Here is a 25,986-nt window from a genome sequence, read left to right as displayed (position 1 = left end):
AAACTGGAAAAGATGGTCATCAGAAATTGTTGAATCCTCCAGGACTATAGTACTCTCCGATGGGAAATGGGTTGTTCATCTCAGGCTTCTCTGGATCGTTGCGAAGTAGAAGTGAGCTGAAGTGGGATGGAATCTAACAGTTACCTCCGTTTAGTCTAGAAAATGACCAGAGCTTCCAGGTACCTGTCACTTAAATTCTCCATTCCATTGTCATGTTGAGCAGTCTTTGGCTTCTTGCATCGTTCCAATGAAGCCCAACATAATCTCAAACATTAACCCTCAATTTCCATCTTCACATGCCTCAGCCATTGTGCTTCCAATTTGAGTTTAACGGTTTTTGATAATCAGCCTATCCAGGGTATGTCAGGAGCAGCCAGTTGAAACCCAAGAGCAGGGAATGCTCTGCGATCCGGGGCGGTGTTTATTGGAAGGGACATAGGAATGGCATGTTGCGTCAGCAGCCTTTCCATGATTAGCAGGTTATAGACCAGTGCTTTAGATCTGTTTTTTCTGTGAATTCTGCTTGACTAGCATTTTTTGTTTTTTTAAGATTTCCAGATCCTTAGGCCACTATTTTCTATTTTCTCAGGTTTCCAGATCCTCCTTCCTTCCTACCTGATTGCTTTTTAGATGACTGCATCACTCATCAATCAACCCTTGAGCCTGCCTAGTTATTTGTGAGTATTCCCCTCATGGGATCCAAGAAAAAAAGTTCCACATTCAATCATTAGCCTTTAGCAAACATCTCTTTCTGTGATTAGCCCTGACCCATGTACCCCCTTAATTTGCACCACTGTTCAGAGTATTACTTAACTCAAGCTATCAGATATCCTTTTCCCTCATTTTTCTTCAACACTTAATAATTAACAAGAGTTTAGTATCCTTTGAAAACAAATTGCTGCTTCTATTATAAAACAGCTTTAAAAATGTAATATCTAAAACTCATTAGCTAATTTCCTTCAGCTTGACTTTGGCACCAAGCAACCTCACTTCAAATCTGCCGCAACCTAACCTTATAGCCTTTTTAGCTCCTGACATTTATAGCTAACCATCTCTAAAACCTGCATGCAAAATCACCTTCATTTATTCCTCTACTTCTTGTCATCTCCCATAATATCATCTTTAAAATAAAACTCTAAAACTACCCATTTTATCTCTCTCTCACTGCCTCCTACCATTTTGCCCTGCTTCTTAGCCTTTGCCTTGATGTGAACACCCTGCCGAGTACCTCAGATAAGCCATCAAAAGAAGAGCATTTTGTTTCTTCTTGATAGACCAAGAAGCAAAAGAGCGGTTCGCTGAACCACCTTTCTGGCACTCTGCTTGATATATCTGGAGCAACTCAAATTTATTTCACAAGTACCACCCAACTACCACCAAAACCACAAAAGCAATAGATGTAGAAGCAATGTCACTTCCAAACCATATGGAGTTTCTGGTTAATTGTTATGCTCAATATTAAAATCCTGGAAACCCCCTACATGTTGCCAGCATAAGGGCTGTGTGTGTGCAACGGCTTCAATTGTGCAAGGAAATCCCTTCAAAATACCTTTGAATACAGATATCAAAACAACATTAATCCACTTGCCTATGTCCCAATAACAAAATATTGCCAAAGACAGCACTTTTAGATCCCCGCCCTACTTTGCATCCTGTGACACAACCACAAACTACGCATCATTTCTCACCTATGGAGCAGAGAAATCAAAACAAAAACAAGAGAAAATAACTTAGATTAGCAACGGAGTAAGATGCAGACAGAAAAGATGAAATATAACAAAAGTACATTTCTGGCAATTTGAAATAAAAGCAGTGTTAGGAATTCTTATTTGAACTGTTTCTAGCATGGCTGAAAGAAACTATTACACATCATGTCATCGATGTAAAAGATTAACAGCTTTCAAACAAGTATAGCATCAGGAAAAAGAGAGGTAAAGAACAAAAGTAGAGGGGTGGGGATCTAAGGTAATCTAGAACTAGGGTAATTAAAGGTAAAAGAGAATGATAGTAGGACTAGTATCAAAGAGACAGATATGATCATGACTGAACATCAGCAAGGGGGAAAGAAAGTACAACAGACAGAAGTATTAACAGAAAGATGTCAAGTAAGGATGAATACTTTTACTAATGCGAGCAAAGCCATTGGACAATTGCTATTGAATTTATATGAACCTCACCCCGTGGAAAAGAAACAGTAACATGTTTGAAAGATACTTACCGACAGCACCACCTAAAGGCACATGGTCAAAAATGACAGCTTGATTAAGCAGTTGGAAGCCTGAAAAGGAAAGAATGATAAATGCATTAAACTACTTCGACATAAACTGTCAAGCAAAAGTGAAAAGATCACGCCATGGCTAGTGTGATCAGCAACTGAAAGTTGATCTTATGAACCGCTTTTTCACAGGAGCATTATAAACTAAAATTAGATATTAAGTTAGGAATGGCATTTTTAAGATACGTCAATAGGGCTGATTTCCGTAGGGCGGATCATAAAGGATTAGCGCAAAGAAATTAAAGAGATCCAGTGGGATGGGCTGGGTAAGGGGAGAAATAGTTGACAAAAATTCCAGAGTTTAAAGCCTAAGCACTTGAAGGCAAGAGTGCCATGAATAATGGGGTAATTAAAAATCAAAGATACTCAATTTCTTTAGTTAAAGGGTTCCATCCTAAACTGGGTGTAAATATTCTGCAGTTACTGCTTCTGTACTTCTTGTGAAGAATTTTGGCATAATGAGAAATCACAACAATGTTGTTGGTTCAGAATTATTACTTAACAATCCTAAACTAAAAAGAATGTAATTAATGAAAAATATTTTTAACATTCTTTTACTGTTGTCACACAGAACATTAATGCACCCACACATTTTGACTCGCATCAAAAACTTAGAAAGATATTTTAAAGGCTGGATCACAATAGTGCTTCTTAAAAAAACAATATATTTTAAATGATAATGAGCTTGATGTATTCATCTTATCAAAGATAACTTTAAAATATAGAATTCTCACAGCTATCAACCAAATTAAATTTAAAAACGCTTTAAATGTTTCAAAATTGCATGATCTGATTAGCGTAAAGCAGTCAATAATAAAGTGCAACTTAATAAATCATGCGAATTTTTATTTTGTTGAAACCTTCAACTCCTAGCACCATCTGTTATCATCAAAACTATGTGACAAGATATGCTATATAATTAATAGGTAAACAACAATCTAATTAAAATGGACAAATACCCCATGTTCTTGCCATTTGGGAGCTCTAATTACAGGCTAAATTTTAAGCTTGAATTAAATATTTAAGCTGGAAAATTAACTTTCCCTCTACAGCCTTGAATACATTAATACAAATATGTGAAGTCATTTTCAACACAGGAGTTAGATGCCAGAGAAACCCCTGTTTTGGTGGATTGTCCTGTGTTAATTGTATATTTGATTACTCATCATAAAAATGCATTTGTTTCGAACACATTCAAGAGAAAAGTATACATTTAAATATACACAAATCTATTCTTATGGATATGACTTTTAGCCAGATTCAACATTTCAAAATCGGTACTGCTGCAATGATGGAACCACTTTAATATTTCAATGCAAGAGGCAACTTCAAATTTACACGTAACAAATGGTCTGCATTTAATAGCAAAAACTAAAACAGGAATTAAATTATTGTATTTTTCAAAATGCCTGAATAGAAGCACCTTTGTTGCATGTTAGCAAATACAACTAATGCATACATGTTACAAGATGGAAATATTTAAGGTAATAAAATCATTAAAACAATCCCTTCTTTTTAATTTTACAATAATAAATCTCCTTTTTTATAGACTAATTGAAATTAATGCAAATTTAAATAAATTGAAAAAGTCTGATTTTATTCATGTAAAGTCAGTGAACATTTCAAATTCATATAAGCATTAATGAGTAAAAATAGTATTCTGCCATGCAGTTTCCAAATACATTACATCTGCTCAGATTCAACAATTTGTTCTATTTTTGTTTGTAAAACTGCTTCATCAAGAGTTAATGACAATTTTTTTGATGTCAAATCTTTTTCTTTCAAACAGTGAAATGTCTTCTTTTAGAGTGTAGTGAATGCCTAGAGCATTAGATACATTTAAGGAAGAGATAGATAAATACTTGAAAGACCAAGGAATTAAGGGCTGTTGGGAACAAGTATAGAAGAGGAACTGAAACCAGCATACATCAGTCTGAAGAAGGGTCTCGACCCGAAACATCACCTATTCCTTCTCTCCAGAGATGCTGCCAGTCCCTTTGATTTACTCCAGCTTTATGTGTTTATCTTCACTTTAAACCAGCATCTGCAGTTCCTTCCTACACATATATCAGCCATGATCGTACTGAATGACTGAGCAGCCTGGTGATCTACTCCTGCTCTTAATTGTTTGTGCTCTTATCTTTCAGCCACACAGGAAACATTTGAGAACAAATTGGCAAAAAGATATCTGGGAAAAGCAGGAGTGAGATCTCTTAAGAAGATGCATTTGTTTTGTTGATCTTTGAAAAACATAGAAACATATAGAAACATAGAAAATAGGTGCAGGAGTAGGCCATTCGGCCCTTCGTGCCTGCACCGCCATTCAATATGATCATGGCTGATCATCCATATAACCATATAACATATAACAATTACAGCACGGAAACAGGCCATCTCGGCCCTACAAGTCCATGCCAAACAATTTTTTTCCCCTTAGTCCCACCTGCCTGCACTCGTACCATAACCCTCCATTCCCTTCTCATCCATATGCCTATCCAATTTATTTTTAAATGATACCAATGAACCTGCCTCCACCACTTCCACTGGGAGCTCATTCCACACCGCCACCACTCTCTGCGTAAAGAAGTTCCCCCTCATATTACCCCTAAACTTCTGTCCCTTAATTCTGAAGTCATGTCCTCTTGTTTGAATCTTCCCTATTCTCAAAGGGAAAAGCTTGTCCACATCAACTCTGTCCATCCCTCTCATCATTTTAAAGACCTATATCAGGTCCCCCCTTAACCTTCTGCGCTCCAGAGAATAAAGACCCAACTTATTCAACCTATCTCTGTAACTTAGTTGTTGAAACCCAGGCAACATTCTAGTAAATCTCCTCTGTACTCTCTCTATTTTGTTGACATCCTTCCTATAATTTGGCGACCAAAATTGTACACCATACTCCAGATTTGGTCTCACCAATGCCTTGTACAATTTTAACATTACATCCCAGCTTCTATACTCAATGCTCTGATTTATAAAGGCTAGCATACCAAAAGCTTTCTTTACCACCCTATCTATATGAGATTCCACCTTCAAGGAACTATGCACGGTTATATCCAGATCCCTCTGTTCAACTGTATTCTTCAATTCCCTACCATTTACCATGTACGTCCTATTTTGATTTGTCCTGCCAAGGTGTAGCACCTCACATTTATCAGCATTAAACTCCATCTGCCATCTTTCAGCCCATTTTTCCAAATGGCCTAAATCACTCTGTAGACTTTGGAAATCCTCTTCATTATCCACAACACCCCCTATCTTGGTATCATCTGCATACTTACTAATCCAATTTACCATACCTTCATCCAGATCATTGATGTACATGACAAACAACAAAGGACCCAACACAGATCCCTGAGGCACCCCACTAGTCACCTGCCTCCAACCCGATAAACAGCCATCCACCATTACCCTCTGGCTTCTCCCATTCAGCCATAGTTGAATCCATCTTGCTATTCCTGCATTTATACCCAACAGTTGAACCTTCTTAACCAACCTTCCATGAGGAACCTTGTCAAAGGCCTTACTAAAGTCCATATAGACAACATCCACTGCTTTACCCTCGTCAATTTCCCTAGTAACCTCTTCAAAAAATTCAAGAAGATTAGTCAAACATGACCTTCCAGGCACAAATCCATGTTGAAAAAGTTGAATGGACAAAAGTTCACCAATAAAGCAAAATAAATTCTCAAAGTGCTTCACAAATAACGATTTACTTTTGATGTGCAGTGATATATTTATATAAATATGGTAATCAAATATATTCTGGGGTCTCACCATAGTTCCTACATCAGTAAACCAATATTTTCACCAAAAATAATGGAACCATAACACATTGCTACATCTGTCAACATTGATGAGACAGCACCCTGCTATGTCGAATGATTTACCTAAAAGATAGAATTGTGTTGACATTGCTGCAGAGATATTTCTCCACGGATTGAAACAAATCCAAAGTAACACAGATCATTGTCATGGTTTTCAATAATGACAAAAACCTGGAAATGGATGTCCATCCAATTTCAGCAGAGGATTAATTCTTGATCATGAGCAAATCACTGAGGGGAAAATACGACATGCCAGATCTTTTAGAACACAGCCCGCCAACCAAAACTGCTGCCTGTTGGCACCAGATGTTGAGTACCAATCTCAGTGGCAAGATTTGACAAAAGGTAAAGTTAGGAGATATCCAGAGACTTATGACTATTAAAATGCCACGAAATGCTCACATGAGAAATAAAAAGAATCTGTGTGCCTTCATCATGGCTAATCTATTTTCTGTCCAATACTTTTCTGCATTAATCCCATATCCCTTGATTCCAATAATATCTATCAATCTTATTGATCTCTTGCCTGAATATACTCAGCAACTTAGCCTCCACAGTCCCCTTGATTTATGTAAAAGCATTTCTCCTCATGGCTAAGCCCAGATTTTAAGATTATAATAATGAAAACAGAAAATGCTGGAAGCAACACATCAGGCATTATCTGTTGAAAGTGAAATCAAGTTAACATTGCAGGTCCTAGACCCTTCATCAGACTCTGTGCTGATGAAGGCTCTCGGACCTCAAACGCTAACTTTAATCTTCTTTCCAGAGATGCTGCTTGAACTGCTGAGTGTTTTCAATATATACAAGTTCCTTGTTATTACATTTTGAGTGTTGTCAATACTTCGTTTGTATTTCAAACTCGCAGCATCTGCAGTTAAAAAAAATTATAATTGAAGATTGTGATTCATGGTTATGGACATATATTTCATGATTAATTTTGAAAAAAAAGGATGTTCTAAGTCCTTAAAATGAGAAATACATTCATGTCCCTCATTCTTCAGATATAGAATGTCTAGTGAATTGAAAAGTTCTATGCGATGATAACTGATTCCCCAGTGTAACACTGCAGTGTCTAAGCGAATCAGGCGATGGAGAAGACGAACAGACATGGCAGCATCTGTCACTCATTTAGTCCCAGACTCAGTAGGTTTGTGTGAGGCTGCAATGTAGTTCTGTTCAAATGGTTGACTATGGGCAATTCCCTAAGCCAGCCAACTGCCAGCTACAGCCAGAAAATTTCAGCTCACTCTATCTACATAATACTTGCTGATTCTTGGTTGTTAAAGATGCAGAGGCATGCAAAAGTGATTATCTGAACTTTAATTAGAGTACTCAAAAGATTACTGGATAATTATTAATCAATTATTATTAAATATCGATAAAACTCACTATCAGATATTCATCAGGCTTATTTCCAGCATTAAACAAAACACCATTAACAGAACAAAATATCTGCTGTGAACTTCATGGTGGAGCAACGTGAGCAACGTGAGCTGGTAAACCTTGGCAGTTACATCTTAAGCCATCTAATTAAGATCACACTGCCTAATAAACACACTAACATATCTGTCTATCTAAATGCATATCTATATCATTATATTATTGACAATTTGGAACTCAACAATTGTAAGAGCATTGGATAGAGAGTTGTGGGAAATGTTCTTTGCCAGGCATTTCTAAGCATTGAATGTTACTTGCCACCTATCAATACATCGGAATGTTTCCAGATCCTGCTGCATGCAGGCATGGGCTTCTTCATTTACTTTGTCGTTTTGAGTGGTATTTTACATTGTGCAGTTATCAAACACCGCATCTTCTACACTCTCCTCAAGTGGTGTCATGGAGTTGGGGTGATTCACCACCGACAACCAAACCTGCCTTCGTGTAAGGTATGACTCGAATGGTTGGAGTGCTTTCCCTTTGACGCTCGCCGACTTCAATTTTACCAGGACACATTGACGCCACCCTCTGTCGAATGCTGATGATAGAATATTCTCCAATTACCTGGAAGGTTGGAACTAAAACAATTCAAGAAGTTGCTCATCATCTGAGGCAAACATCAGCACTTCAACCACTCATTTCAAATGCAATTCTCCTCAATGTCCGACAATTTCCACAAAAGGCATAACACCTTCTTTAGCAGTTGCCTGAAAGACTGGTACAAAAGATACAGTGTTTATGGTATAGTTGGAAAGATGTTGCTTTATGATAAAGTTATTGGACTTGATTATGTACCATCGACACAGATTTACAAGTTCAAATGATCTGTGACAGATGAGGGAATTAAAATTCAAATAATTAAATAAAATGTGGATCGTAAAAAGCTAATGTCAGTCACAACAGTAAAATAACAGGACTTTCAGCAAAACCCCAATCTAATTCACTGATCTTCTCTACAGAAGAAAATCTGCAATCCTGATCCAACAGTGCTTCTCACAATTTGCACAGAGATGACTACAAAAGAGGACCAAATATTGTCACACATATCATACTGTTTCTACAATACAATTTCTCCAAAACAAAATCATTTAGAGAATGGATAATGCATGGAATCTGCTCCCTAATTCCTGATATGTAGTGATCCCCTTGTTTACCCGTGGTTAAAAAGTGTAAACTTTCAGGTAGTTGATTCAAACACATGTTGGAAAGAATTGGTACAAAGTAAATGTGATGCAATGCAAATATAAAGCATGCTTGAAATAATTGACCCATAAATCCTTTATTAAGATAGATGCAAATTTCTAAACAAAAATAACACATTTCTATTTTGATGTACAGAAGACATAGTAATAATGCCACCTATGCTAAATCCTCAGAATCTACAGTTATATTCAAATTAATGCCAGTGTTATCTCCCAGGTCAACAAATCTAGTAGAGGCCCTAATGCACATAATTAGCCCCGTTGAGCAGGCTACATTACCCTGGACCAATACTTGTGAAATAGACATACAGTTTAGAGTTCTATCACAGAAAGGGATTATCAAGCAGACAGACAAAAAGATTCACTGACCCTTGGGAATCCTTGGCCCATGACCATTCAGGTGAAGGAGCAACAATCGGGAATGTATTGAAAACCTCGAGTCCATGAATCAGAAATACACAGAAGCCCTGAATTAATGGTAAAATAAATGGATCTACCCACCCACAAATCACCTACCCAACTCATCATGCATCTGCTGTGGAACAGTCTGCAGTTCTCACATTTGCTTCATCAGCCATTTCAGCACCCATAAATTCAGAATGAAAGCAAATCATCCTCAATACCAAGGTACTGAAAAGGACAGTGCCTTTTGAGTGCATAATTTAGGAAGTGCTAGAGCCAATTTGTCCATGGAATGTACCTTTTAAAATGTATACACACACCAGAAGATGATTTTGGTTGATGGTTAAATCATTTGGTAGAATACTGGATGGAATTCTCCTTCACTACATCAAAATAGCACCAGGTGATCACATCCAATAACTAAAGGGGGCAGACAGAGCCTGAATTTGCAATTGTATCATGTCTCATTTGTGACAACTCAGCATTCCCTCAGCACTGCACTAAAATGTCATTTAGATTGTGTACTCAAGTTTCTGGAGTGGGATTTGAAACCACAATTTTCTGATCAAAGGGAATTTGTGATTAATTGAGTCACAACTAACCAGTTCATCCAACAACTGTGTAGAAACAGAACACACAATAAAGCTGAGCATTTATTAAATGTATTGTCTTTTCCATAATTCAAACCTTGAAAACGATGTCTAAGTTAAATGAAACTATAGTTATAAAGCATAACAGTCATCTAGAAATTAATTTAACTTAGGTTATCTCTTTAAAATTATTTTCTAAAGGACCTGAATTTAAAAAAAAAACACTTTTCCCCCCACCTAAAATATAAATAGATCTCTGCTTGAGGGAAGAATGATGCTGATAAAACACCATTGACAATTATGAAATCAACAGCTTAAAAATTGTATCTGGTTTACCTTTATTGTTGATCTCGATGGATTTCTGATTAAAATTACATCAAGGCCTAAAACCAAAAAAAGAGCTGACTTTCAGGTTTTAGGGTACAGAGCATGCTGCCCATTTTTCCTATCAAAAAGCAACAAACCTTCATGTCAATGTTTTTTTTGTTTACCAGAGATGACTGGAAAGCCATATGTTTTTTCTATTGTGCAAAGAAGAAATGACTCTCAGTCACTTGTGCTTCTGATTAGCAAAATGATTTATGCCACAATCACTAAAAAATGCCAGCAAGTGAATGAAAAAAGCACACCAGATGCGCACGTTGAAAAAAATAGCAGTAGTTGCTACATTGTAATCACAGCTACCTAGCACACTTAATTTGTTATCCATGTACAGTGTGTGGCACTCTTAGAAATGGCAAGTTTTCACTTTCTGCTTGGCAAAATAATGGGATATAAATGATACATTTTATACTTTTTGCCATGCATGATTCAATAAATTAGGCACAGTTTCGTATTTAGACTTATCATCAGGAAGAGGCTGGCAAAGATCACAGGGATTAATTGCTTCAGAGGTATGTGATGCAGGTTTCCCCTTCCCCTGCATACTTGGTAAAGAAACAATGATTAATCACTGTTTAACCATTCTCTAAAGGGAATTGAGAGTTTGCCAAACCAGGCCACATCCTCATAAATCCAGAAGTTACATTTAGATTAGTTGCCAACAAAAATAAAATAGTGAAAACTTCAGTCATCTTGAATCAACTTGCACCGAAACAAGTTACTTTTAAATAAATTGATTTAATTTTTAGTGCATTTATAAGATACTAGACCACGTGTGGACCTGTTGGGCCCCATCCCCCAAGGCAATATGCCACCACTGACCAATAGCCCCCAACTGCGCAAGCGTGGCTGAGGGGTTCCCGTTGTGACGCCAGAGATCCCGTTCTGAAGCGAGTCACAGCAACCTCCCCCCAACTGCGCCTCGCTATCCCTCTTCCTCCCCAATCCTCCTCCATTCCCCCTCATTCTCAGCACTCCCTCCTCTTCACCCTCCTTTCCCCTCTCCTCCTCCCCTCCCCCACTCCTTCCCTCACCTCTCCCTCCCCTACCCTCAGTCATTCCCTCCCTCCCTTCATAACCCCTCTCCCCTCCCTAACCCCCTATCCTCCACCCTTCACCATCCCCCCTATCCTAACCTCCCACTCTCCCTCCTCACCTCCCCCACTTCCCTCCTCTGCCTCTATCCCCCATTCCCTATCTCCCCCACTCCTCCCCTCCTCTCCCTCTATCCCCCCTCACCACCTCGCCCGCTTTCCCCTCTCTCCCTCTCCCACCCTACCCCCTCCTCTCCCTCAATCCCCGCACTCTCCCTCCTCCCCCACTCTCCCTCCTCACCTCCCCCATTTTCCCCTCCTCTCCCTTTATCCTCCAGCTCCCCATTCCTCACTGCCCCTTATCTCACCCCCCCCCACAATGAAAACTGCAATATTTTTTTTAATGAAACCTCCCCCCCCCAAGAATTTGATTAAAATTGAGTTTTTTTTTAAATCGCGATTTTTAATGTAAATTAGATTCGCGATCCCATTGTGATGCCGTATGCGGCTAACAGGCAGGGCATGGAAAAGTGATTTTTGTAAAAGTGGTTTTTGCAAGCTTAAAATGTGAATAACTTAATATAACCAATCCGAACGAAACTTGCCACAGTACACCTCAGGACAATAGTGAGTAAGGTGGGCCATAAATTGTAGCACTATCGTGTACCATTTTGACGTAGTTTCGGAATCACACTCGCACGCACGCATACAAACAAACAAGATTAGAGTTTAAGTAATATATATATACTAGACCAACTGGGACCAGTTGGGTCCTTGTCACACGGGAGGCCTGGTAGCCCAACGCAATATTCCACCACTAAGCCATAGGCCCCAACTCAACCCGTTCCCCAACGTAAGATCGCACCACCCCTTGCCTCAAGGGAGAGCTAGATGGGCCTCTTAAAAATAGCGGCATCAGGTGATATGGGGAGAAGGCAGGACCAGGGTACTGATTGGGGATGATCAGCCATGATCACCTTGAATGGCGGTGCTGGCTCGAAGGGCCGAATGGCCTAATCCTACACCTGTTGTCTATTGTCTCCCAAGCACTGGACGTTAAAGAAAATTTCAATTGCACTTCCCCTGCCTGCCACAGTACTTCCAATGCCAATTCACCCTCCCCTTCCTGTTCAAGCACTTGCTGCCAGGAGCTGCAGTAAGTGTTGTATGATGGCAACATTGTTGCAAATGTCGGGTGGAGGACTGTGAGATCCCATTGTGACGTTATAGCTCCTGTTCAGGTGAAAACTTGGTGGAAGCACAGAGTGTTCCTGGATTGCAATTTTGTATGGAAATTTGTTGCAAGCTGGGCCAGCAAGGATTTAGCAGTAAAAATCTTTTGAAAGTTGAATATTTAAACTTAAAATTCATGAATAACTAGTGAAATATAACATCAAATCTGAAGGAAAGTTGACAGGAATGACCACGAGACAAAGGTGCATAAGGTGGTGCAAAGATTTTAGCGCTACCGTGTACCGTTTTGACGTAGTTGCAAGATCACATAGGACAACAAACACAAACAAACATAGATAGAAAGAAGACACGTTTTAGTAATATATATATATATATAGATAGATTTATTGCATTTGATCTTACGTAGCAACTGGTTCCTGTATTAATATTGTCCGGTGGGCGGCGCGACTCTCGTCAGCAGCGGCCTCTGCAGTCTGTCCGCGTTTTATTATTTTCTGTCTATGTTTTTATGTAGTTTTTGTTATTTTTTTGTTGGGGTGTGTGTGTGGGGGGGTGAGGGTGGGGTGGGAGGGGGGGGGGAACTTTTAAATCTCTCCCTGCACGGGAGACCCGACCTTTTCTCGTCGGGTTTCGTTATCGTTGGGGCTGCAATGAGGAGCGGCCTCCAACAGGAAGAGACCGGGGACTCTGGTGCCGACGACTCACCGTCGCCGTCGCGGGGCTGGCCGAGTCCGGAGCGGGTGGAGCGGTGGAGGAGCGCTGCTGCTGCTGCTGCTGCGGCCCGACCGGAGAGTCGGAGGCTGCAACTGCGGGTCTGGCGGACGGCGGCACCGGGAGCCCGCGGGTCCCTGGAGGGAGACCGCCTTTTCAGGGCTCTCGCAACGGCGACTTCTCCCGCCCGAGTTGCGGGGTCGAAAAGCTCCTGGAGCGGGGCCTAACATCACCGCCCCGAGTGGCTTGGAATGGCCGCGGGACTCTGCGAGCACACGCCGGGGGCTCTAACACCAAGACCCTGTGTGCGACCTCGCACCACCCGGCGTGGCTTTAATGGCCGCGGGACAATCGCCATCACCAGCCGGGGGCTTTGACTCTGACTCTGACATCGGGGGGGGGGGGGAGTGCAGTGGAGAGATAAGTTTATTTGGCCTTCCATCACAGCAATGTGATGGATGTTTATGTAAATTATGTTGTGTCTTGGGTCTATTTGTTTGTAATGTATGGCTGCAGAAACGGCATTTCGTTTGGACCTCAAGGGGTCCAAATGACAATTAAATGTATCTTGTATCTTGTATCTTGTTTACGGCCTTACCAACCAAAGTTTTGATATGTTCAGTATTGCTTGGTAAAACATAATGAATACAAGATAATTTTGACTCAGCTGAGACCTACATTCTTAGTTTGTTGAAATATCAAAAAATCTTAAAGAATCAATCCCGAATAAGTGAAGAAAATATCTTGAAATTCCTTCTGTGCAAGCTTGTAAAGGCTACTCAGAGCTACTGGGATGACCAATGTACAAGTGGTTGGTGTATAATGGTTCATACAAAGTTGTATAAGATGTTGGTGAGACTGCATTTAGAGTATTGTGTTCAGTTCTGGGCATCATGTTATAAGAAAGATATTGTCATGCTTGAAAGCGTTCAGAGACGATTTACGAGGATGTTGCCAGGACTAGAAGGCGTGAGCTATAGGGAGAGGTTGAGTAGCCTGGGACTCTATTCCTTGGAGCGCAGGAGGATGAGGGGTGATCTTATAGAGGTATATAAAATCATGAGAGGAATAGATAGGGTAGATGCCCAGAATCTCTTGCCCAGAGTAGGGGAATCGAGGACCAGAGGACATAGGTTCAAGGTGAAGGGGAAAAGATTTAATAGGAACCTGAGGGGTAACATTTGCACGCAAAGGGTGGTGGGTATATGGAACAAGCTGCCACAGGAGGTAGTTGAGGCTGGGAATATTCCGACATTTAAGAAACAGTTATAGGTACATGGATGGACAAGTTTGGAGGGATATGGACCAAACGCAGGCAAGTGGGGATAGTGCAGCTGGGACATGTTGGCCGGCGTGGGCAAGTTGGACTGAAGGCCAGTTTCCACACTGTATCACCCTATGACTCTCTATAGAGAAAAATGCAACACAAAAATGTATTTAAATTCAGAAGGGCATATTTGTAATTATATTGGTCACACAAGGAACAACATAAGCAAAATGAATTAATTTCTTAATACAAATTTGAACTATATTTCCTTTAAAAGTGCTTCCAGTTAATTATATCTTTATCTCAGTTTCCAAATTCACTCAACTTGCAATGACCATTTCCTTTGCATCACTACATATTACAGAATGGAATTGTCACCAGATGAGTTAAGGGCTGCTGCCTCAGGCTTGCAGGAATGTTCCAAAACAAAAAAATAGATTATGCTTGGAGAATTTAGTGATCATTATTAGCTAATTAAAATCAACTGTTGATCCATTTCAGATGTCAGCATTGTACAATTTCCTGAACGTAAGGATCTTCTATTCAGGAAGACCCTGTTGTAGTTACCACAGTCAGAGTTGTCTATGCTCTTGAAGATGGCAGGATTATGATGTCTCTGAATTTCCCTGTCATATCTGTTGTTCATTTTGTTCACGATGGGCTCAGTACACATTAAAAAACAAAAACCTTTTATCCTCCAAAACAATACTAAAATGTTTGTGATCTTCTACCTGTATGAATGATTCCTGAAAGCAGCATAATTTTCTCTGTTAGAATATCATGAATTGATTCTGAGTAGACAGACAATAAGCAGGTAGAGAATTGTACAATGACACTTTTCAAATTATTTTAAATTCTTTAGTACATCTGACAAATACGACCTAACCAATGTTTTGCACAACTGGAAGTTGATGTCCGAACTCTTGTACTTAATGCCTTGGCTGATGAAGGTAAGCATGCTATATCCCTTCCTCACCACCTTGTCAACCAGTGTTTCATATTTCAGGGAACAATGTTCATGCATACTCCATTCGACAATACTCCCCAATGCCCTGCTATTTAATAAGCATGTCTTGCCCTGGTTCAAGTTCCCAAAATGCATCACCACGCACTTGTCAGACAGTATCTTGACGAACTTTAGTTTGGAATTTCAACTCCTCCAAAGCAAAGAAACCTCTCATCAACAATTCTGCAGCTATAAATATGCATCTCACAACTGCTTCTAAACATAATAAAAACAGATATGCAATTGCACAGGTAAGGGAAACCCAAATAAAGTAGACGTCAAGCAGATAAGAACAATATTTACCAATATGACAATAGGTTAATATAAAACATGCATTTAATACAATCAGTCAGGTGTAAAAGGATAGACAATTCATTTCCATTCGAGTTCTTATGTTAAAATTACTTTCAACAAATCTCCACTCAGACCCTTACTGATACGAAAATAAAACAATGTGGAAAGTGAAGGAAGAAATAAAATTTGCTTTATCTTTAAATACCAACCGAAAATAACAGTCTAGTAGTCATTTAATACCTTACAGTAAAACTGTAGAACTCGCCACTGAAAGTTTGCTGAATAAGATAAATACAATTAGACAATAGATGATAGGTGCAGGAGTAGGGTTTCGGTTGATCATCCACAATCAGTACCCCATTCCTGCCTTCTCCCCATATCCCTTGCCATCCTTAAGAGCTCTATCTAATGGGCCTGTCCCACTTAGGCACTTTTTCAGCGGACTGCCGGCAACTGTCAAGTTGCCGGCAGTCGCCTGAAAAACCAGCAACTGGAACAGCGACTGTCGAGTGGAACACACACACACACACACATCGCAAAGGCGGGGGCAAGGGCAAGCGGGGGGAGCGCTGTCTGAAATTCACACGGTGCAAAGGCAAGGTGATACAGACACACACTGCGATGAACAGGAAGGTTAGTGCTGTAATTAAGACAGCTAGCATAGTGTACGGTAAAGCCTTTAAAACAGGGGAGGCAGAAAGGGGGAGGGGGGGGAGAAGGAGGGAGAATGAGGGAAAAGGAGAGAGAAGGAGTGGAGACAACCTTTAAGAAGCCAGACAACTTTTAATAAACCAGAGGTACACAGCTGTGAAGTTCGGCGGACATTTAACATTACCGGTCGGTTATCCTTGGTTCGGAAAACTACTGCTTACTTTTTTTTCCCCCAATGAGCCAAAGAAATTCACCGGTCAGCACCGGCTACAACCCACGAGAACTTAAGAGAACCTTCGGCCTCCAGGCAACCCACTAGGACCTCCTTGCGACCCACCTAAGGTTCGTGAATTCTCGCTACTCTTCATGGCGACTTGTTGAAAAATTCTCGGCGACCATAATGAGGCCACGATTAGTTCCCAGAATGTGGGAACTCCTCACGACCATGAAGGCGACTCCCCGGCAATCACCTGCAAACATGTGGCGACCATGTGGCGGCTGCATAGTCTCCTGCAGTTGCCTAAAAAGTCGCCTAAGTGGAACAGGCCCATAACTCTCTTGAAAGCATCCAGAGAATCTGCCTTCTAAGGCAGAGAATTCGACAGATTCACAACTCTCTGGGTGAAAAAGTTTTTCCTCATCTTTGTTCTAAATGGCCTACCCCTTATTCTTAAACTGTGGCCACTGGTTCTGCACTCCCCCAACATCGGTAACATGTTTCCTGCTTCTAGTGTGTCAAATCCTTTTATAATTTTATATGTTTCAATAACATCCCCTCTCATCCTTTTAAATTCCAGTGTATAAGACCCCAGTCGCTCCATTCTTTCAACATATGACAGTCCAGCCATCCCGGGAATTAACCTCATGAACCTACGCTGTACTCCCTCAAGAGCAAGAATGTCCTTCCTCAAATTTGGAGACCAAAACTGCACACAATACTCCAGGTGTGGTCTCACCAGGGCCCTGTACAACTGCAGAAGGACCTCTTTGCTCTATACTCAATACCTCTTGCAATGAAGGCCAACATGTCATTAGTTTTCTTCACTGCCTGCTGTACCTGCATGCTTACTTTCAGTGACTGATGTACCAAGGATACCCAGATCTCGTTGTACTTGCCCTTTTCCTAACTTGACACCATCCAGATAATAATCTGCCTTCCTGTTCTTGCCATCAAAGTGGATAACCTCACATTTATCCACATTAAACTGCATCTGTCATGCATCTGCCCAGTCACCCAACCTGTCCAACTCACCGTGCATCCTCATGGCGTCATTCATAGCGACAATGTACGATTAATATAAATAAATTCATCATGCTGAGAAAGCTGGATAGTGCACCCTTATTTGGTGCATTAAACAATCGTGCCATTTCATGCTAAAACCCTACCTTGTCTACAACAAAATAATAAGCCAAAAGTGGAATCAATACTTAACAGCAAAACAAGCAAATTGATGAGACGGCAGCAACACACATTGTGGCTGCCAAGATGGAGAGACGTTGCAATGAACAGAAAGACACTTCTGATTTAGAAAAGATACCTGGGCATGCCAGGAGGGTGCTCTTGTGTGCCATAAGAGTCAGAAACTATATCACAGTCTCTCCACTAGTTGCAAAAATCCACATATAAGCAGTACACAGATACATTTTATGTCCTCACAAAAATAAAACCAGGGTGAGCTGTAAACCACTGAAAGCAGTTATACTATGCCATTTCAGTAATTGCACAAGGATGAATTTGTTGGTACAAAAAGCTGTAGTAACTCAGCTGGTCAGACAGCATCCATAGAGAAAAGGAATAGGTGATGTTTCGGGTTGAGACCCTTCTTCAACTGCCTGACCCGCTGAGTTAATCCAGATTTTTGTGTCCATCTTCAGTTTAAACCAGCATCTGCAGTTCCTTCCTACACAGTAATTAGTTGATATCTTAGACCACTGTTGAAGGACTTTGAATTAGCATGTGAGTGATTAATAATTTTCAAATCAATTCCTCCATTTGATTATTAAAAGCAAAATATGACAGTTTCTAACAGTCTGACATTTTAAATAAAAAAAATAAAAGGCTGAAATGGGCACAGTCTGAATCCTTATGTCATTAAGTAATGGGAAGTCACTGGCCCAATTTATTGATAAGCATTGTTTAATCCAAAAATGACCATGAGGGATTTACTTATTTTTGGTTGATTTGCACATAAAACACAGACACTAAAAGATAAAATTTCAAGACTACAATATTTTGATCTTCAAAGTTTACGTCACACAGGCAATGCTACACACTGTTCAATGCTAATGACATGCCCACAGTAAAAATATTTTGCAAAATATCATTTTAATTAACCTCCAGCCTGCAAAATAGACTTCTAAACGGATACAAACTCACTGGCAGGTAAACTTGACTCCAAATCGTTCGGTAATATCTGATTTAACACTTCATCAACTCAGGTCAGCACCTAAAAGATGAAAATTATGAAAGCACATTATTATGCTGCCAACCAGTTACAAAATCGTTTTTAGTTAACCTATTAAGTTTTCATGATAACAATGAGCAGTACTTGAAGCAGCCCCACAAATAATTAAAAAATAAAAACAATCCATGTACCTGGAGACACAAGGAACTGCAGATGCGTAGAACACAAAATGCTGAGGAGGTCAGCAGGTGAAGCAGCAACTGTGGAGGTAATGGAGTGGCGACGCTTCAGACTGAAGAGGACAACCTCAAAATGTCATGGCTCAATCCCTCCACAGTTGCTGCCTGGCCCTTTTAGTTCCTCCAGCACTTTGTGATTAACTCATGAACCTTAGTACATCCTTACGTACACAAAAGTTAATTGTTTCCATCAAACTAATAATCATATTCAGCAACAATATGCCATCAGAGAAATTTTATGATAAAACTAATAGCAGTAACAGATCTAACACTGGAAGTATTTCCCATATCTTCAAGAGATTACTTTCTTGATTCACTTCAACCTTTTAAACCCATCCAAAATCCCGCAATTTACATGCAACTCAATGACTCTGTTTAAGGTGTTCTGTCGAAGGTAATTTAGGAAATTTAGTATAACATTTTTCAATGCAGGCAGACCAGGCTACCTCATTCACGGGTAAAATTTAATTCAAATTGTTATCCAAATGTAGTACCAAGAAATTAGAACTAAAGAGAATTACCGATGAAAGGTCATTCTGAAATATTAATTGTTTCTAACAAAAGGTGACTGATCTGTGGGGTAATTCCAGCATTTTCCACTTTAATGATGAAAGAACAAAAATAAATAAAATTTTGATTAAAACATTCAAAATCATATATTAACTCGCTAAAGGGCCTGCCCCACTTCACAACCTAATTCACGACCTCTACTGAGTTTGCCCTTGACTCAGACACACAGCATGGTCGTTACGAGGTCGTAGGTAGGTCGTAGCAGGCTGTGATGCTAGTCGTAGGTAGTCGTGGCATCAAGTAGGTCGGGGTATTTTTTCTAGCATGATGAAAAATGTCCATGAGTAAAAAAGGTTGTGAATTAGCTTGTGAAAGTGGGACAGGCCCTTTAGTGTACTTCTTCTGCCAAAATAATATAAAACTTACAGATGCAAGGCACAGAAATTCTTTTAAGTAGCATGTGGAAAGATGTTAAAACAAATATGAACACAATAACCAGGTCGTTACCCCATCACATAAATTACAAGCCATTCTTGCCTGGCCATCTCAAAAGCCTACATGATTTGTTTAAACTAAAGCCTACTAATTTTTTTAAATTAATTTGTTTGGGAAGTGGACATTGGTGGACAGCATTTATTGCCAAAGATTGAGAGGAGCCACCTTCTTCAACCACTTCTTTGAGTGGTGGTTTCTGTTCCCTTACTTTGGGAATTCAGCTCTTTGGTACCTTTTTAGACCCTTGAGCCAATAATCCTGTCGATAGCCAAAATGGATATCAATGGACAGACCTTTAGGGAATAAATACAGCCCAATAATTTTGTCAACTAACCTTCTTGACTATTGAAAGCAGATTGATTGGACAGTAACCAGCCAATTTAGATTGAACTTGCTGTTTGCAGATGGAATATAGCTAGACAATTTTTCAGTGTTGGGCCTATGGAGTATTGTAATGCCCCTGTCCCACTTAGGAAACCTGAACGGAAACCTCTGGAGACTTTGCGCTCCACCCAAGGTTTCCGTTTGGTTCCCGGAGGTTTTTGTCAGTCTCCCTACCTGCCTCCACTACCTGCAACCTCCGGCAACCACCTGCAACCTCCGGGAACCGCATGGAAACCTTGGGTGGGGCGCAATGTCTCCAGAGGTTTCCGTTCAGGTTTCCTAAGTGGGACAGGGGCATAACTGTACGAGAACAGCTTGACTAATTCTGGTGCAAGCAGAGAACTACAGCCAGAATAGTCCGATTGCTTTAATTTCATTCAGTCTCTCAGTTGTATCTTGACATTCCATGAATAAATCGAATGGCACATGATTGGCTTCAGCAGTCATGGAAATCTTAGAAGGATATTGAGATGGAGAATTCAGCCAGGATTTCTGGTGGAAGGCTGCAAATGTTTCACTCTTCTTTGACACACAAATGTTGGGTTCAGTCATTTGAAATTAACACTCTGTTGAAGTTTTTGCCGATTAGCTTTTTAATTGTTTATCACCAGTTTTATATTTAATCGTTCATAGGATGTGGATGCAGCTGGCAATGCTGCCATTTATTATTATCCATCCCCAATTGTTCCTGAACAGAAAAGATACTTGCAGGCCAAGCACATTGGTAGTCTGAAGTCACAAGTAAGCCCAGATAAGAATGGCAGGTTTCCTTCCCTGGAGGACATTACTGAATCAGATGGATGTTTATAATAGTCCAATAATTCTACGATTATCTTTACTCAATTTGGGTTGTTTTAATTCTAGTGTTAAATTCCCTGGCTGGAATGGCAGGATGTGAACCTGTGTCTCTCAATCATTGGTCCCACATTTTGGCTGCTGATCGAATAATATAACCCATATTCTATTGCAACCATGTGACTGGGAAAATTGTTATATTTGATATATGTTCTCAGCCCTTTATCATATTCTTTATATACTAAATACCATTTGGCCAAATTGTGTTGTAACTCCATTTACAACTGGATTCCACCCATGGTGGTCTGGATCTCCAACAATGTTGAGACGGGGGTACAGGACTGAGATAAGAGAGCATAGTGACCCTGTGTCAAGACAACAACCTCCTTCTTCTCTTCAGCAAAATAAAGGGGGAAATCATCAGCTTCAGGAAGTACAGTGTGCATCAAAAGTGCTGAAGTAGAGATTGTCAAGAGCTTCAAATTCCTGGAGGTAATTCTCATCGACAATTTGTCCTGGCCCATCCACATTGATGTTACAGCCAAGAAACACATCTACTACTAAAGACTAAGGAAGTTTGGCATTTCTCCAATGTCTCTTACCAATTTCTAAAGATGCAACATAGAAAGTAATATATCAGGATCCCTCACAGATTGGTTTGGCAACCGCTCTGCCCAAGATAACGAAAAAAAAAAGCAGAGTTACGGTTGTAGCCCAGTCCATCAAGCAAGCCAACGTCCCCATCATCATCTCCATCTACACTTCACACTGCCTCAGGAAAGCACCCAACATACTCCAGGCCCGGTTATCATATCCCCGTCATTCCCTCTTCTCCATGTCAAGCAGGAAATAAAAATGCTTCAAAGCACTTTCCACAAGATTCAAGAACAGCCTCTTCCCTGCTGTTATCAGACTCTTGAACGCTTCTCATAAATTTAATCTTCCAATCTACCCTGTTATAACCCTTACACTTTTAATCTTATCTGCACTTTCTCTGTAGTTGTCACACTACATTGTGCACTCTTTCCTTTTTTTTGCAAGACCTGTGTCGGGGTAAATTGAAATTAAAGGGTCTGATAAATCCCCCAGGGCAGAATAGTGGATGCTCTTAGATAATAATCTTTCAAAAACTGCTTTTAGAGGAGTAGGTTCGCTGAAGATTGTACTCATGTATGTATGGTTTATGTTTGTGTATGGTATGACCGTGCATGGAATGCACACAAAAATTTATTGATTAATCTTGAAGACCGTCTGACAAAATGAAATGGAAATGCCAGATTTACTCAACAGCTAAAAAAGTATCTGTGAAAAAATAATTACCATTTTGGTCATGACTTTGCATCAGAATACAATGATTTAAGTTTGGCTAAGAGTTTACGTGGAATTTTGCGCTTTCCATTATTGTGGGCATGAAGATGAAGCACATCAGTTATTCTCAGAGATTTCTAAACAAAGAAATCTGAAAGTTCACGATGAAATATTGAGGAATAAGTGTTTTTACAATATAATATGAATAATCAAAATTTAATAAAAACCCTTACTTATTCAAAGTCTGTAAACTTGCCAAAAAAAGGTTTAAGCCAAAGGAATCAACAAGATGAAGGTACTACTGAATTATGGGAAATCAAAGGAGGTTGAAATGCATTAAAATCAAAGAATCACATAAGTAAGAATAAATTACTGCCCATGACCATCTCAAAATTCATCACAGCAATGTGTAGAATGATTAACATCTACTTTTCTGGCAATAATGGAATAAGTTTATATTACATAATTTAAATGGAGAGATAAAGAACAGAGTGGCACAATGGAAGAATTGGTGGCAGCTTCAGTGGCCCAGCTTCCCCCACAGTGGTAACCATTGTGGGGGGATGATTTTTCTGTGTAAGTGATTATTTTAGTTTGTGTCCAAGATGGCTGTCGGAAGGGAGAGTGTACGCTGGCGCGGTTTACTGCCGCTGCTCTCTCTTCACATTGTGTTTTTGATTTTTTTGTCTTTGGATCGAATTCTGTCTTTAATTTGTGTATTGGTGATGTCTTTATTATTTATTTTACTCCGATTATATGTTTTTTACTCTTGTTAAATTCTGTAAGGTGTCCTTGAGACTTTTGAAAGGCGCCCACAAATAAAATTTATTATTATTATTAATCCTGACCTCCAAATGCTACCTATATGGAGTTTGCATGTTCTCCATGTGATCAAGTTGGTATTTCTCAAGTGTTTCAGTTTCGTCACATCCCAGATAGATGTGCTAGTTGGAAGATTAACTGACCACTGAAATTTGCCCCAAGCATGGCGATGCCCGATCAAATCTGATGGGAACACAGAAGAGTGTTTTGTTTAAAAAAGGTGGAATTAATGTAAATTTGCAAAGTTGTTGGTATGAAGAGTCTGTTTTTGTGCCATAAGGCTGAATAATTCTATAAATGAGAAGAAAAAATAACAAAAGGGGAAGATCTATTCTTAGTTTGGCAGGCCAGTAAGGTTAAACAACAAAAGAGATAATGGTACCAAGCAACAGAACGCAGTCATAGGACAATCTGACAATTCAAGAAACTAAAAATAGGTCAAATTCAGATCAGTTTATTACACCAGGGTACAATGAAACTCCTTGTTGGCATGAAGCTCAAAATACTCAGTATACATGACAATGATCGCTACAGAAATGTGCAATAATGGACTAACCTATTGAGGAAGAGTTAAAAGTGCATGGCAGCACCAAGGAGGGAATGTGAAAGAGTTGACTGGATCTGGAATCTGATAAGTCGAGAAGATGTAAGTGGAAGTAGCAAGAAAATGCAGTTAAAATTTTAAAGTAAAACTAGATTTAATATTTTTACGGGAGTATTATATAGGTTGGCTAATCTATCACAAAACAATTTAAAATTATTCCTTAACTAAAATAATTTCACTCAGTTGAAAAGGAGTGTGACCTAAATCTGCTTTTATTGTGTTGGGGGGCCTTTTCTCAACTAAACCCACTAATAAACATGATTTTGATCATAGTTTGGCCAACATATTGGAAAAATAAATTGCTCAAGCTCTAGCATCTATATTAGTCTGCAAATCTTCCATGGAACTAAAATCTCATGACATGTCTTGCCCTTACAGACTTTTAAAATAGTTAGAGAAATTTTAAAACTGGAATAAGTCGACGAACTGAAGGTGGTACCAACTGCATAATTTATGTACTGTCAATCCAATCTAATGCAGTTTAAATCTTCCCAGATGGCAAAATGCATTATTAATGCACAATTTTAATGACTGGAGTTTATGTAGTTTATTTACACACAGTAAATAGAAGAAAAGGGAAAGCAGAGCAACATTGATATTTTGTCAATCCACTATCGCTGCTTCGTCAATAAGAGTTATATTAAGCATGTATGCACTTTTATCTTGCTCTTCTTACCCTGATCCTTTTCTCTCTCCCTCAGTTCTGATCAAGGGTCCCAGACACCTCCAGATTTAGGGACAGTTTCTTCCCAGCTGTTATCAGGCAAATGAACCATCCTACCACAACAAGAGTGCAGTCCTGAACTTCTATCCACCTCACAGAAATCAGAAAATGTACTAGATTGTGTATTCAGTCCATTGTGTTTGTTTCAGGGGGGAAATTTCAGCTACTGCACTTCCTCGGTGAAAATATTCTTCCTCAACAGCCTTCTAACCCACATTGTTTCTGCGCTCTTTGATTTTTGAACTCCCAATTTAGGAACACGTTTGTCCTTGAAATTCAATCTAGATCCCTCTTAATTACAGCTGTCCTCAGTTTCTACCACTCCAAATAAAAACAACAGGCTATGCCCTTTTAAATCTAGAACATCCTCTCTGGTACAACCATAATTCTCCTGTTAGTCGAAGTGCCAGAAACTATAAGCAGTGTTTAACATTCAATGTAAATAAGTGTTGTATTCCCAAAGACTACCCTGCTCTTATAGTACATTCATCATCTAATAAAGGAAAGATCCCCATACGCCTATCAACCTACCTACTGACCCATCATGCTAACTTTTGGGATCTATGGGTATACATTTCCATGCTCCATTTGTCTTCCATTCTTCCACAACGAATATTCACATGCACCCTCAAATTCATAAAACTCACTTCTCTACTGTTAGTCCCAGTTAATCCCACCATGTGATGACATGGTGATCACATTTCACTGTGCCAACTGGCACATGTGACAAATAAATGTATCTTGTATCTTGAAGTTATCAATTTTTTGCCAAACTGACCAGATCATATATATCTTCCTTTAGTTTAAAGCTTTCCTCCTCACCGTTAATCATTAACCATGCGGAACATTATTACCCCTCTATATTTGTCCAAATTATTACAATAAATTACAAACAGCAAAGGACCAAATATCAAGGCAAGTGGTAACAACCTTCCAGTCATAAACGTTCCTCCTTACCATGTATGTGTATTTCTCTGCTAATTCAGTAACTATTTATGCTACAAATACGTTTTTTTTTACGTCATCCAACCATTCCTCTTTGCCCATTAGCTCAGAGAAAAATGTGGATCCAGTTTGTTATTCTCCTATGGGCTCCAGGACAGTTTATGTTTTTTGAGAAGTCTGCCATGTGAAACCTTGTCAAAAACCTTGCTAAAATTCATGTTCACCACATTAAATACTCTGGTCTTGTCAACCCTTACTGTCACCTCCTAAAAGTATTCAATATTAGTCAGACATTACCTTCCATTCATAGATCCATGCCAAATACCTTTAATTAATCTGTGTATTTTGAAATAAAAGTTAATATTATCCCTCAGAATGGATTTCAATAATTTGCCCACCACGAATATTAACTAACTGTGCTGTATGTACTTTGATTATAGCACCTTTTTGAAATGACAGTTCAATGAAAACTTCAGTC

At 39.5% G+C, this 25,986-nt stretch overlaps 1 protein-coding gene across 1 annotated transcript in view; it reads right to left on the bottom strand.

Moving 5' to 3' along the window:
• tbc1d5 (TBC1 domain family, member 5) overlaps positions 1-25,986 on the bottom strand; it is a 392,441-nt gene that overhangs the window by 283,298 nt on the left and 83,157 nt on the right. Inside the window, exons 2-3 of the mRNA XM_055656596.1 lie at positions 18,655-18,724; positions 2,219-2,278 (exon numbers count right to left, since the gene is read on the bottom strand). The gene's annotated coding sequence lies outside the window, so the exon portion shown is untranslated. The remainder of the gene's footprint in view (positions 1-2,218; positions 2,279-18,654; positions 18,725-25,986) is intronic.

This window comes from Leucoraja erinacea, chromosome 2 (assembly GCF_028641065.1).
Source record: "Leucoraja erinacea ecotype New England chromosome 2, Leri_hhj_1, whole genome shotgun sequence".
Taxonomy (NCBI): domain Eukaryota; kingdom Metazoa; phylum Chordata; class Chondrichthyes; order Rajiformes; family Rajidae; genus Leucoraja; species Leucoraja erinaceus.
This window is presented reverse-complemented; position numbering and strand designations above follow the sequence as displayed.